The sequence below is a fragment of the Lathyrus oleraceus genome, chromosome 7 (assembly GCF_024323335.1).
Source record: "Lathyrus oleraceus cultivar Zhongwan6 chromosome 7, CAAS_Psat_ZW6_1.0, whole genome shotgun sequence".
Classification (NCBI taxonomy): domain Eukaryota; kingdom Viridiplantae; phylum Streptophyta; class Magnoliopsida; order Fabales; family Fabaceae; genus Lathyrus; species Lathyrus oleraceus.
Genome location: NC_066585.1, coordinates 32,387,057 through 32,402,520, shown reverse-complemented (window position 1 = coordinate 32,402,520; position 15,464 = coordinate 32,387,057). Strand labels below are relative to the sequence as shown.

At 36.0% G+C, this 15,464-nt stretch overlaps 1 long non-coding RNA gene across 1 annotated transcript; it reads right to left on the bottom strand.

Annotated features, from left to right (window-relative positions):
• Positions 1–8,389: 8,389 nt before the first annotated feature.
• On the bottom strand, positions 8,390–9,432 carry LOC127101691 (uncharacterized). Its single transcript, XR_007794693.1, has 2 exons — positions 8,942–9,432; positions 8,390–8,812 (listed from the first exon to the last, which is right to left on the bottom strand). It is a non-coding gene; the product is annotated as an uncharacterized LOC127101691 (long non-coding RNA).
• Between the last annotated feature and the right edge of the window lie 6,032 nt (positions 9,433–15,464).

The window sequence follows — 15,464 nt, the reverse complement described above, 5'->3', positions numbered from 1 at the left end:
CTTCTGAGGGCAAAGTGTTTGTCGCTCGAACTGGAGTTTTCCTAGAAAAGGATTTTATTTCCAAAGGAATCAGTGGGAGGAAAATAGAGCTTGAAGAAATTCAAGAATCACAAAGCATTGATACACCTATGGAGGAATTAGAGAAGGAAACACAAGTAGTTGTGGAAGAGCAACCTGCTCAAGTAGAATAAGACCAGCGTAGGTCAAGCAAGATACGTCACCTACCTGAGAGATATGGATATCTCATAACTGATCAAGGTGATGTATTAATAATGGATCAAGATGAGTTTGTAACCTACCAAGAGGCCATAACTGGTCCCGAGTCTGAGAAGTGGCTAGAAGCCATAAAATCTGAAATGGATTCCATGTACACAAACCAAGTTTGGACCTTGGTAGAGCCTCCTGTAGGAGTTAACCCTATAGGATGCAAGTGGGTCTTCAAAAAGAAGACTGACATGGATGGTAAGGTACATACCTATAAGGCAAGACTGGTTGCAAAAGGATATAAACAAATTCATGGGGTTGACTATGATGAAACCTTTTCACCAGTTGCAATGCTTAAATCTGTTCGGATTTTACTTGCTATCGCTGCATATCATGATTATGAAATATGGCAGATGGATGTCAAAACTGCTTTCCTTAATGGGAATCCTCTTGAGGATGTGTACATGACATAGCCTGAAGGATTTAACATACCAGAAGAAGCCCAAAAGATATGTAAGTTACAAAGATCAATCTATGGATTGAAGCAAGCTTTCAGAAGCTGGAATCTTCATTTTGATGAAACAGTAAAATAATATGGATTCATCAAGAACAAAGATGAGCCTTTTGTCTACAAGAAGGTTAATGAGAGCATGATCGTTTTCCTGGTATTATATGTAGATGACATATTACTCATTGGAAACGATGTCCCTACCCTGCAACAAGTAAATTCTTGGTTGGGGAAATGCTTTTCTATGAAGGACCTAGGTGAAGCAGCCTATATATTAGGAATCAGAATCTATAGAGATAGATCACAAAAACTGCTTGGCCTAAGTCAGAGTACGTACATAGACAAAGTGCTGAGACGCTTTAATATGCATGATTCCAAGAAAGGATTCATACCTATGCAACATGGCCCGTGTCTATCAAAAACACAATCCCCTTCAACTAAGGAAGAAAGGGATCGCATGAATAAGATTCCATATGCATCTGCAATAGGATCTATCATGTATGCCATGTTATGTACTCGACTAGATGTCTCGTATGCTTTAAGTGCAACGAGTAGGTACCAATATGATCCTGGTGATGCTCATTGGGTAGCTGTCAAGAATATCCTTAAGTATTTGAGAAAGACTAAGGACTCATTCTTGATATATGGAGGTCAGGAAGAGCTGGCTGTAATTGGATACACCGATGCTAGCTTCCAGACAGATAAGGATGACTTTAGATCGCAATCTGGTTATGTGTTTTGCTTAAATGGTGGCGCTGTGAGTTGGAAAAGTTCAAAGTAAGATACAGTTGTTGATTCTACAACCGAGGTCGAGTATATTGCTACCTCAAGTGTAGCAAAGGAAGATGTTTGGATCAAAAAGTCCATTAGTGAACTTGGCATAGTTCCTAGCATTGTGGATCCCATTGGTCTCTATTGTGATAACAATGGTGCTATCGCACAAGCTAAGGAACCTAGATCTCACCAACGATCCAAACACATACTTAGGCGTTATCACCTCATTCAAGAGATAATAGATAGAGGAGATGTGAAAATATGCAGAGTACCTACACTTGACAATATTGCTGACCCACTGACAAAGCCTCTTGCGTAGCAGAAGCATGATAGCCATACTAAATCTATGGGCATTAGGGGTATGCCTGATTAGCTTTAGTGCTAGTGGGAGATTGTTGGTGTAAGCCCTAGAGGCCAATAATTTTGGTACTTGTATCGAATTATTTATTAATAATAAAAGGCTTTTTCTTTATTATGCTTGTCTAATAAAGTCCCTAGAATAGATAGTCCATTTAATGTATCAAGTGTGACTTAATCATGATATCACATTAAACATAAGGACACTATTCTTAAAGTATCCATAGTCGAGATTTATTGTGAAGTGGGATAACATTAAAGCATTAAGACTATTATGTATATAGACTGATGATCACATCTCATGGATCATGGATAAGGAGTTATCAAGTCTTAAACATAGGTATGAATATTAAGAGTAATATTTATACTGGATTGACCCGCTATGAGAATACTATATAGTATGTTATGCAAAGTGTCATAAGTTATTCTCATGGTGATAATGGTGAATACCACCCTTCGACCTGAAACCACTATGGACCCTAGATGTAGAGTCGAGTGCCTTATTGTTGATCAAACATTGTCCGTAACTGGATGACCATAAAGACAGTTGATGGGTACTCCACCAAGAATGCTAAGGGACATGAGTGATCTAGATGGAATTTGCCCATCCTGCGTAACAGGATAAATGTCTATGGGCCCAATATTGAACTGGAAAAGGATGACACGATCTATGCCTTGTGTTCAATATAGACATAAGGGCAAAAGGGTAATTATACACATAAGTATTACCACAAAAGGATTTGTCAGATCACATGTCATTTCCGTGTCTTGGGTAGCAGTGATGTGTTGCTAGATACCGCTCACTGTTTATTATGTTAAATACGTGATTTAATATAATTGCCAATGCCGCGAAAACCTACAAGGTCACACACAAAAGGACGGATTGATGAGAGATAGAGTAACTAAGGAATACCGCAATGTACGGTGGACTTAAGTGAATTGTAGAACATCGTAAGGTTAGGTGTACTTAAGTAGAATACGAAATATGGTAAGGTACCACGCGCTTAAGTGATTTTGGCATATTATAAGATATGGGCCACATACACTTGAGTGGGCTTTTTAGCTTGCAGCCCACACAAGTGGTTCTATAAATAGAACCCTTGTGTAGAAGCATTTGTGCAGTTACAATTTCGTTTCTCTCTCTCTCTCTCTCTCTCTCTCTCTCTCTCTCTCTCTCTCTCTCTCTCTCTCTCTCTCTCTCTCACTCAAAGTCTTCATTAGTAGCAACTAGCACTGAGATTGAAGGAATCTGTTCGTGTGGACTGAGTAGAGGCGTTGTCATCATTCAACGTTCGTGATCGCTCGGTAGATCTGCATCAAAGGTTACAATCGCCATAAGAGGTAAGGATTCTATCACTGATCATGCCCATTCGTAAGGATCACTAAAGGAGAAATTTTAAATTCCGCTGCGTTATGGATCACTCTTCTCCTTCACCTCTATCTCAAATTGAGTATTCTCATCCATAGTTTCAAAAAGCTTCATCCTTAGATCTTTACTCTTCTTCCCCTAAATAGACTCACTGAAAGTAATACATATGTGATTATTTATGAAATTTGAACTGGGATAATTTCATTTTTCCCCATAGAAGAAACCAAAGGAGGGTAAGGAAAGTCAATTAGAGTCACACACATGGCTAGCACATTACGCCTCCCAAAGCTGAGGTTGTAGTCACCCAGTGATCATAACGTGCACCCGTTAATTTTATCATCCCCCTTTGGACGCATCACTTGCTCTCTGTTGGGCTTGGTAAAAACCATTTGTTAACCACTCATGAAATGCGAGGATTCAACCGTCTTTAGGCACTAACTGTATGAAAGATCAACCAAAGAGGAAAGTCATGTTCTCCTTAAGAGTAAGGGGAATAACAGTTTCACGCTCGTAAAAGGGGTTGAGTAACCATCCCATGGGTCCAAGAATCCAGGCCCAATAAATTTTTATAAATACCCCAACCACAGGATTAAGGGGAGAACATTCAATTCACTTAGAAATCACATAGATATATCATTTCTCACCATCCGTATGTTAGATTTCTCTAACACTAACAACAATCATAAATTCCTCAAACAGTCCTACACAATTTAGGGTTGTTACTCATTAAACTTTTAGCAAGTAGAATTGACACCCATAGTGGGGCTCAGTAAAACTAACATGGGTCAAACTCATTATGTTTACCAGTCACATTCACCACCTTCTCCATGAGGGTGACAAAATGAATCTCAAATATCGTCGTCAATGCTATTGTAGGAGGTTTTGCTGATGGTGGAAAATCTATTTCTTCTCGTCAGGTAGATCTCATGTTGATCTTGATGGCAAGCATTATACCTGCCAATCTTGAAATACGCTTAGAGAAGGAGGAAGAGTCCAAAATCACCTTCTCCAACAAAGACGATATTGGCATCCTTCCTCGTTATAATGATATCATGGTCATCACAATAGAATATGAGAATTGGGATATAAAGTGGGTGATGATTGACCCTAGAAGCTTAACGTATATCTTATTTTGGAGCGCTTTTAAGGGGTTAAAGCTCAATCCATATGACATATGAACTTTCCATCTCTCCTTAGTTGGTATTTTACATGAACATGTGCGGGTGAAAGGCCACATAACACTCGAGCTGAAATATCTTGTAGTAGACGCCTTGTCCCTATACAACGCCACCCTGGGGCGGCCCACTTTCAATTTATTAGGGATGCTCTTGTCCATTTTTCGTTAGAGCATGGAGTACCCGATACCCGACGGGCGGGTTGAGGTGGTATATGGGACCATCTAACCATTCTGAATTTTAGTTTCATCAGGAACTTATATGGTCTAAAGTGAAAAGGACTAAAATACACTTCATTCCCCATCTTATTTCTAATTAGCCCTTTGTCCATAAAATATTGGTTTATTAACTTTGTCATATTTCTTAAACTCTAATCAATCTTGAAATATCATAAAATCTTTGTAAAATAAATAAAATACCCATAATAATAAAATGATCATTTTGCCTTTCACTTGAATTAGTAAAATTTTACATATAATAAATAAAATACCCATAATAATAAAATGATCATTTTGCCTTTCACTTGAATTAGTAAAATTTTACATATGCTAGTTTGACTCAAAATTAGTTTAAGTGAAGTAGGGAATTATTATATTCTAGTCAATTAATAAGATAACTTGAATCATACGTTACTTATGATTCAATTACCCTTATATGGTAAAAGTTTATTTTACCTTTATCCATTTAATTTCAATAACTTGTTAAATGATTAAAATTTCAATTGGTCAATTAGGCCAGAGTGTTGCAATCTCCTCCCTAAAAATTGCTTCTTCCTCAAAATCCTCACTTCATTCACTTTTTCTTTAAGATTGTCTTGTGAATTAATGTTAACATCGTCCAAGCACTTCCTCAACCCTGAATTCCCAGTTCAGTGTTAGAAGTTCGCAATTACCATATTATAGTTATCAATAGTTACAATGTTATTCCATCTATCTCCATATGACATTCAAGTGTTCCTCAATGATATCCTTACGAAGTTTTATGTTTCTCTTGCCCTCCATGGCTTAACTTAGTGACCGTCTTTTAGAATTTACACACTTTAATCCCTTAGAATTTTCAAAATATACATCTACTTATGCATAGTTCATTCTTCCATCTTACGCATTTTCACCATATTGAGGGTATTACCCCATCAACATGCATCATTGTAAACTTGTTGGATCAAAATTCTTTAAATTTTAAATTTTACTCTTTTAGACATTCTTAGGGTTCTTCATTTTAAGTTATTTATGATGAGTTTCATCCTATATCAATTCAACCACATATATTTTACGTCGATTAGTTTCTTCCATACAAGGTTTATAGATTTTTAAAACGTCAAACATCTTCCTAACCTATAACTTGATTTTTAATTGGCCAAGTTGGGAAGCTATGTCTCTTGCAGGGCCTGCCCAAGGGTAAGGTGGGCGAGGCCCTTGCCTTGGGCCTCCAAAAAAATCTATAAAGAAATTTCAGGTCTCTAAAAAAACCAAACATCAGTATTTATTAAATATAATTGTATAACTATCAATTGTACATTTAGTTCCGTCGGTAAAATTGACATGGAATAACATGCAAATCCTGCGTTATTTTTAGTTTAATATATTTTGTGTTTTTGATACTTTTTAAATTTTTATCTTGCATTAAATATAAAATATGAATATTTTATATAAATTTTAAATATATTTAAATTATAAATTTTATTACTAAAAAAATTAGTTTTAATTTTGTAATTTTTTTATGTTACTCTTCCTTATATAAAAGAATTTTAAAAAAATTAACAAATAAAATATTTTAATTTAATCAAAATAGTATGAGAGAGGTTATAACGTGATTCACATAGAAATCAAACTTCTTATTCTATTTCTGAAATCATTCATTTGAAAGATAACTCAATCCTAATAAAAAAACATAAATATCTTAATCATTAATTTTATAGCAAATACTAAAAATATCTTAGAACATCTCTTAGAAATAAAATATTTTAATTATGGTTGACAGATAAAAAGATTTCATTTTAATATTTGCCTTATGCCTCATATTATATTATGTTGAGTAATGATAAAAAATAGTATGGTATGTGATTTGACTAATTAAAACCTTAATCAATGGAAGAGAGCAACAATTTTCTAATATTTTAATCCATTTGAATAAGAAAAATAATTAGCATTCTATTTCCTTAAGAACGACTCTTGTTAAGATGATTAAAACCATGGGAATTTTTTTTAAGGTCAACATACATATTTTAGAGGACATACTAACAAAATTATGAGAAAAAAAAATCTGACATTCTCATCTCTCTAGTTGGATTTTTTTTAAATAACCATTATTTTTGAATTAAATACCAAAATAACCACCTTTTAAATTAATTATCAAACTAACCAATTTTCAAAAAAAAAATTGTACAACAGGAGCAGTAATCGAGACAAATGACGTGTGTATTGTCCTTTTGCACTAAGGCGCCAATGGTGGTGGAGACAACATTGAACACATGCCACTACAAGTGGCGCACGCATGCATCCAATTGGTGCATGTGCCACATGCAGTGGCGATACCTTTATCTGTAACTTCTATATAAATAGCATCCCCTCCCCATCATTTCTCACACATATCCTTACTATCCCCTTCCATTTTTATTCAATATCATTACATTTTTCTTCAAAATGTCTACATATATGTTTCCTCATATTCACAATGTTGTACCCTAAAATTTGCCTTCCCCTTTTCATCTCTTCACTCAATCCTTAACTTAAGAATCACTTACATGCCCTCATGTTTCATTCATATGCATTAATCATTCATTCGTACCTAGTGGCTGATCATTATGGATTCAAAGTTCTTGGCTGGAAAAGCTAGGGTTTTTGGTGTAGATGAAACCCTAGAGGTTTAGCTTGGATATTCATCTGGTTATAAGGGATGTAAAACCCTAATGACTTGAACTTTGAAGCTTGAATTCAACAAAGTTCCATCATGGTACTCTTCAAAAGGGTTCAAACCCTAATTTGCGGATGATTGGGTGGTGACGCTTCATGATTGTTCTTGGGTCTCATCTTGGATTCTAAACAACAGTTGGGGGTCTATATATGTTGAAGGCTTGGTTGAGAAGCATACTAGTCCATACAAAGGCTTGGATTGAAAGATGTGTTATGGAAACCCTAATCTCAAATGCTTGAAGGCCTATGCTAGTGAGGATTGACTGGGAATCATCTTGGTTTGACTAAAACCCTAGTCCATTAGGAGAAGGCTCTTGCCCAATATCTTGTCCATCATACCCACACATATTCCTAGCTCATGCAAAGATCATGTATCCTGTTCATATAGTGTGGATTACTAGACCTTGGTTTATGGGCTCATGCTTGCACCATTACATTGGTTCTTTGGGCTTTGGCTTACTTTTGATCCATCAAGGCTTTAAACCATTCCTAGGTCATCATTATGGATTCATTTGTGCTTAATTAATATTCATGCCAACCTACACAACCTCATAGAAGAAAACCCTAGTTTGAGACCTACAGTTGACTTTGGTTAACTATTGACTTTTTGGTCAACCAGTTGACCAAAGTCAACCACTTTCCATGAGCCATTCTCAAGTCATTCACCTTCAATCCATGATCATTTCAAAAGCCTTGGTTCATTCCAAAACTTGACCATCTTTGACTATATTCCATTCAATTCATCATTTAATATCCAATTTTCATTCCTATTTTCAAGCTAAAAACATTCAATTTCACACAATTTCATCATGAACCTTAAACTACCAATTTCCATACCATAATTATTCATTCCATTCAAAGCTAATTCTAATTTCCATTCCATGTAAATATCACTTACTTCCATGTTTAACATGATAAAAAGGTCAAAATACATTGCATTACATTCTAAGCCATTCTAAACCATTCACATGTGTTAACTTGGCATGGTCATGACCAACAAAAATACCTACATTAACCAAATTTTCAAAACCAATGTTCATTCATGAAATTCCAAATTCAACATTTCCAACAAGATGCTATAAAACTCCCATTTTAGAAATCAAAATACTTGCCATTTCATAATGAGTCCATCTACATTCATACAACTTACAACCATGAAAAAAGATCAATTACATTGGAACACCCTAAGTGCACTCTAAGCTAAAAAATTCCTAGGCTAACATCAAAACAGTCCAGCACATGAGCTCAGAAGGAAGAGGGTCAAACCATGACACCAATGTCATATGATTGGAACTGAACCAAGGCAGAATGATGCCCTTTCTGCATTATCAGTAACAGGGTCCCTGCAGTAGTTCATACCATCACCTAGTAGCATCATGGAAAGCCAGCAGGTGAAGGTAGCTCAAAGATGAACATGTCTAAGCATCAAGATCCACCCAATTCGAGTCCAATGGTGCAACATTTGTGACCATAGCATCCTGCAGCAAGCAGTCACACCAAAAATTCATTGAAGCTTCACATTGAAGCTTCAAGAAGAATGAGCTTGACCACTATATCTCTCTCAGTTCAACCATTACCACAGAAATTCATAAGAAGAATAACCGATAGGAAGAAGAAGTAAAAAGCATATACAAGGCCATACCTATTGATCAATTGACTTCCCGTTGTTCAATTCGTCTTCTCCGATTCAACTTTTCACCAGAGCGATCCTCAACTTAGGAGGTAGGTTCTTCCTCGCCCTCTCATTACTTTCATGTTATCATTCTGAAGCCTAGCCTAAGGTGACTCAAAGCCCTAACAGTGAAGGTTCTGATTCTTGAGCCTCACTATGTAATTTTCATTTAAGCCTCTAGGGTTCTTGAGTTCTGGATTTCGATTCGTGATGATGGAGTCAGGTTTTCTTGAAATTGAGATTGGAGTCGGTTTGAGGAGGTGAAGATGATTTGGATGGGATGGATGGTTTGTGTTTTGGTGGCCACCGCCTCCGGAAGTGCTTTCTGGTGCGGTAGCCCGCGACGGCCATTGGTCGGAGGTGGGGGTCATTGAGGGTGCGAAGCAGAGGGCATTCAAATTCAATTGACAGGGTGCGTTGATTCTTTTGGTTTAGGATATGAGTAGTTTATGGGCATGCGTTTTGGGTCCAATCAATCTTTCTTTCAGCATCATCCTAATTAGTCCATACACCCCCAAGATGCTACACCTTGGACTTTTTTTTTATTGGCAGGAGGTTCTTAGGCCTAAGGCCCATTCGCCAACCATAATTGCAATTCCAGAATTACACCCCCTTATTCTTTAGTTAATTCTAATTTTAGCTTAATTGAGATTAGTGTTTGTTGATCATATCTAATTAGGTCATTTAAATTCTTAGGATTTTATTAAATTGTTAGAACTTTAATAGGATTTTTGGAAATAGACTTTAGGATTTAATTAGATTTTAGTATATAATTTTAATTAGAATTAGTTAGGTTTATTAGATTTTAATTGATCGTAGAATTTAGTTTAGTTTCTAACAATTACGTTAAAATGATTTTTAGAACTTAATCAAATTTTAGGCTCTAGTTAGAGTTTAATTAGCATTTAATTTTTGTTCCTAATTGGATATTCCGTGTAAAATGACCATTTTGCCTTAGGGGTTTATTTTGTTATTGTTAGCCATAGAAATGTATGTTCCCTTAGGATTAACTTTGACCTAGAATATTATATAGTTTTAATCAAGTTTTTTGAAATATCTGATTAACATGACATACTCCCTTATGAATAGGTTGTGAATAATTCCAACCCTTTAGATAAAGTTAATCAATCTTCAAGTCAATTCAAGCCATCTGATTCACGTTGATCAAAAGAAATTTTGATCAACTAAATCCTTTGATCATGTATAATCTCACAGTCCATTCAAGTGATCAAAAGTCCCTTGATCACTTGATAGGACTAATTCTAATGTTGTGTATCTCCAAGCTTCAAGTACAGACTTTTATACAAGACATCCTAGTCAAATCAAGCAGCGGACTATACAAGATATATCAAAGGTCAACACTTGGTAACTTCGACTCAAATTGTATGCCATGAGCCTTAAGTAATGAGAAATTATGAGACGGAGTTTCTCCTACCCTTGTTTAGAGTGACTTTGCATACGGGGCGTAAGCCCTGGCTATTCAAAGCATTCTCCCTCTTTCATAGACTTTAATACAATGTGAATCGAACAAAGTGCCAAGTCTTCTTAACTAACGCACTGTCAACTCAAGGAGAAACGATGAGGATTCTTCTCCAACACCTTGTTAGTTATGATGAAAAAACACACACCATGAGCCTTAAGTAATGAGGAATGATGAGACGGGGTTTCTCTTACCCTTGTCTAGAGTGACTTTGTGTATGGGGCGTAGGCCCTAGCTATTCAAAGCATTCGCTCTCATTCATAAACTTTAGTGTAATTCACATCAAACAACTGTCAAGCACTCTTCATATTCTATTATCAATCATTTATTTTGCCTCAATCATCTTGTTGTCAGCCTTAGTGGGCTGAACTACGAAAGCTCTAACTTTCTCATTGCACTGTGAGAATACGTAGGCACGAGGATTCAGATTTTCCGCGAGCTACCCTATTTATTAACACTTCATCCTTCATTCATCAATCAATACCATCTGTTTGAGATCAAATATCATTTTTCCTTGGATTCCATTCACATCCTTTTAGGAAGACCTAATCAAAGTCCACCTTGTGAATCAATAGTTGTTTGGATTATTGCCAGACACTTAATTCCTTTGTTCTTGGTTATTCCAATACATTGATATCGTGCCTCATACCCCTCACTTGTTAGTTTACCTTTACTCGTTGGTTCAGAGTTTATTCCTGTATGGATCCTAGATACCGTTCTTCTTTGATTTCAAATTGATTGTTCCCCTACGGTGATATACTGTTCCTTGTGCCAATCAATACTTTCCTTTGGGTTCCATACTCACCCTTTTAGGACAGTTGTCCACCTTTGTATCAAGAGTTGGTTGGATTATTCCCATACATTGTTCCCTTTGTTTTCGACCATTACAGTATAGTGATATCATGCCCTAGGCCTCTCACTTGTTGGTTTGTCTATTTACTCTTCGGTCCAAAGTTTATTTGCATTTATGGATTCCTATTCTACCATTGTCTTTTGGTACAATTTATTGTTCATCACTTCTATCATACCCTCTTAGTTGTGTTTGTCTTGTCATTCCTTGTTGCTTAGACAAACACTTCTTTGTTCTTTCTCTTTGTTTTTGTGGCTCCACGAACTACGAATGCTCTGACTTTCTCATTGCACATTGAGAATACATAGGCACGAGGATGTGAATCCTTGGAGAGCATAATCCTAATTATTCCTCCTACCTTAGGGCATCCTCCACAGATCATTAATCATATCATCCATTCATCTCCATGATGAATTCATATTCTACCTTCATTCACTCCATGTGATACAACCTACTTTTGAGCCAAATACATTATATCTTTGAGCTCCATATTGTGTTTGCTTGTGAACCAAGAGTTGTTTGGCTTATTTCCAAACACTTAATTCTCTTTGTTTTCGGTTATTATAATATAATGATGCCATGCCTTAGGCCCCTCACTTGTTGGTTCATACCAGTTTACTCTTGGGTTCAGATTTCTCCCCTTTTTAGAGTTCAAATCATACAATCTTTTGGTTCAAATCATACCTTAATCACAATTTCTTTTCATCTCCCACCACCAGTTCTATGAACTACGGAGCTCTGAATTCCTTATTGCACTATAAGGATACGTAGGCATGAGGGCCCTAATCCTCTCCGATCAATTTATCTATTCTCTTCTTTTTCCCTTATTCTTTCGTGAGTAAATCTTTAGATATCACACCCGTTCGAGCAAGAACAATCAAAACGGCTCCCATGGAGTACCATGGATGTTAAGGGTGCTAATCCCATCCCCTTGCATAACCGACTTCCTTACCAATATTCTCTTTCCCCGGGTTTTACCAATATTTTCCCTTTCCTTCGGGAATAAATAAAGTTTGATGGTGACTCTATTGTATGTTCGAGTATGCGATGCGTTCGAGTATATTTCTGTTAGCTTCACACAAGAGAAATGCCTATTTAATTTATTCGGCAGTAAAGCCTCTGATGAAGATCTGACTCTGAATTACAGAGACGGCGAACATCTTAACAGGAGTTTGATCCGTTGGTTAGATGGAGACATTGCAGAGGATGAAAATATCATAAGAATTCAAAGGCTTGTTACCGCATTCAACCAAAATGGAGAAGTTCGTTTTGGGGACAATGTTAAAACTAACAAAGATGTTCACATGATGATGTATAGTTCTTAGGAAATTATCCTTATGGTTGTAATTGCATACTTATGTTGTTTAGTCATGGTATTTGTTTATTTTGTTGTTTAAATTATTGTTTAGTTGTTGTTTTTAAATTATAGTAACCAGATGTTATAATATTTATGAAATGAAAGTTGTTTTTAATATAAAGTAAAATGATTACATTTAAAATTAAGTTGTTATTCTCCGTCCAACATTGGGACAGTTTATATAGGCACTCTCAATTGATGGATGTTTGTCTAAAATCAAACATAAGTTAGGATGAGGAGCAACGTGTAATCGGAGATTTTTTAGGAAAAAACTCCATCCACCAGCAGTCTCCCCTTCAACTAGAGCGAAGGAGATTGGAAAAATGTTGTTGCCACCTTGTGCCACTGCCATGAGTAGCATTCCTTTATGTTTCTTGTACAACCATGTTCCATCAATTTGTATAACAGGTTTACAAAAGCAAAACTTTTGATGCATGGTTCATACGCCCAAAAGAGTAGGTGGAATATGTCATTTCCACTAACACAAGTCTCATCTGGTGTATATGCCGACAAGGTTTCCAAAATGATAACATTCCCTGGAGCATAATGCTTAAGTGTCACCAAGTAGTTTGGAAGTTCTTTGTACAAATCCTCTCAATCTCCGAACATTGTTTCAACCACCTTAGTCCTAGTTATCCACGCCTTCATGTACAAGGGAGTATACTTGTATCGTGTAACAATATACGAGATTATTGTACTCACCTTCAACGATGTATTTTTCCTAATGACAGACGAAATTTCATCGCATATTAACTAAGAGTTGAGTTTGTGATGGTCCTGCATCGGGTTGGTGATTATGCAAGTGTGAGATGGACCCATAGAACCTATCTCCCAAGAATCACTCCTCCTCTGGTAAGATGCTGACAATCGGAACAGGCAGAGCTCATTACGACATAAGATCTTGTACCTTGTCACATTAGTTTGATCGACCTTATAATCAACTAATAAATCCATGTGATACTTTTCAATGACTCTGACACAATCTTCTTTTGTGTGAAATATGTCTCCCTCTTTTAATGATCCTTGAGTTTGCATATAAGGATTGTGAAATATATATGACAGTGGTTCATCTGCAACCAAGTTCAAGTGTGTCATGTGTTGAGTTGGACAATAAATATGACTAGTTGGTAATGGCTCTCGCTCGTGGTCGACAGTGACATCATTCACCATTTGATCAACCAATATCTCGTCTTCTTCTTCCTCATCAACAACATCAAATTCAGCTTGTTCATCGTCGTCAGTTTCCAAAAACACTTGTGACGGATCGACAAACTGAGACAAATGATTTTGTTATTGTAAAATATATAAATCAATATCGTGAAACCCAGGATGTTCATGATTGAGAAATATATTATGAACATATTCATCATCTCAGATCTTTAGCTGATAAAACTTAACTTGGTTATCTGTAAAAAAAACATCGGATTTTTGTAGATGATTTGTGCTACCTGACTACACTGCAACTTCTTTTCCATTCTCTGTTTCAAATGTAAAACATTTTCTCATCTATTTATTGTAAATCGAGTAACTTTTGTATTACGAAAAATTTAAACCGGATAACTCACATTTGAATATCTCACCATTGATGTGAGCATTGATCGTGTATTATGGTGATGGAGCCATTTTGTAAAATGCAATGTATTTTATTGTACTGGTTCTGACAATAAAGTGTGAGTTGTGTCTTAGTTGTATCATCATGCACTTAAATAGGGATGAGGTTGGATTTCCAAAAAGAAACATATGTGACATAGGGTATAGAGCATGCTATATTGTTTTCACTCATGTGCCATTTGCATTGGCTTGTACCTTTGCATGCATGGGTCTATTGTTCAGACTACCAAGAATCTTGCACGCATGACCCTATAACAGAGCCTACAAGGAATATATTCCTTGTCACGATTCCCTGCATGATTCTCTATCCTAGGAGTCGTCATACCTAATGGTGCATGCTTTAAAAATACAACATATATGTCATACTCAATGGTGGATACTTTGGATATCACATGCAAAAAAGAATCATGTGAATGCGTCATTCGCATCTATAAATATTGATGTGTTTCTTAGAATTTCCATCAAACACACTCAATCTATCTACCTTGTATGCAACATACACTCAACCTACCCACTTTGTCAGTAACACATACTCAAAATCATTCAACAAAAATGTCTATACTAACCATGGGTGATGAACATAGAGGAACTATCAATAATATTACGGAGTTTTTAAGTTATTATTTCTTAATACTGTAGCTTATTTATTTTCCTTAATACTATAGCTTATTTAATTTCCTTAATAATCTTTTGTTGGGAACCAAAGAGATTTTGATGACGTGTACATGAATATCTACCACACAACCCATTGATAGAATCATACTTACGAGTAGGCGGTTTTATAATGTACTCAACATAGTATTATAATTTGTTGATTACAAATTTATTATTGATTTGGTAGAAAGATGGAGACCCGAGACCCACACATTTCACCTTCCATTCGGTGAATGTACCGTCACACTAGAGGACGTCTACATGTTGTTGGGTCTACCTATCGATGGTAAGGTTGTTAATGGTAGAGTTAACTAAGATAACTCTATATGTGAAGAATTATTGGATGCCCCTTTGTGTGAAGACACAACTACAGGATAAACTTCAGGTCAACCTAGGGGTCAAGGTATAAACTTAAAATATCTTAAACAATATTATTCAAGTATAACATTAAACGAAGAATCGACTGAGTATGAAAAGATAATTAAAGCTCAGTGTTATATTATGATTTTATATTTGGTAATTTTGTATTTCATGGAAGTAC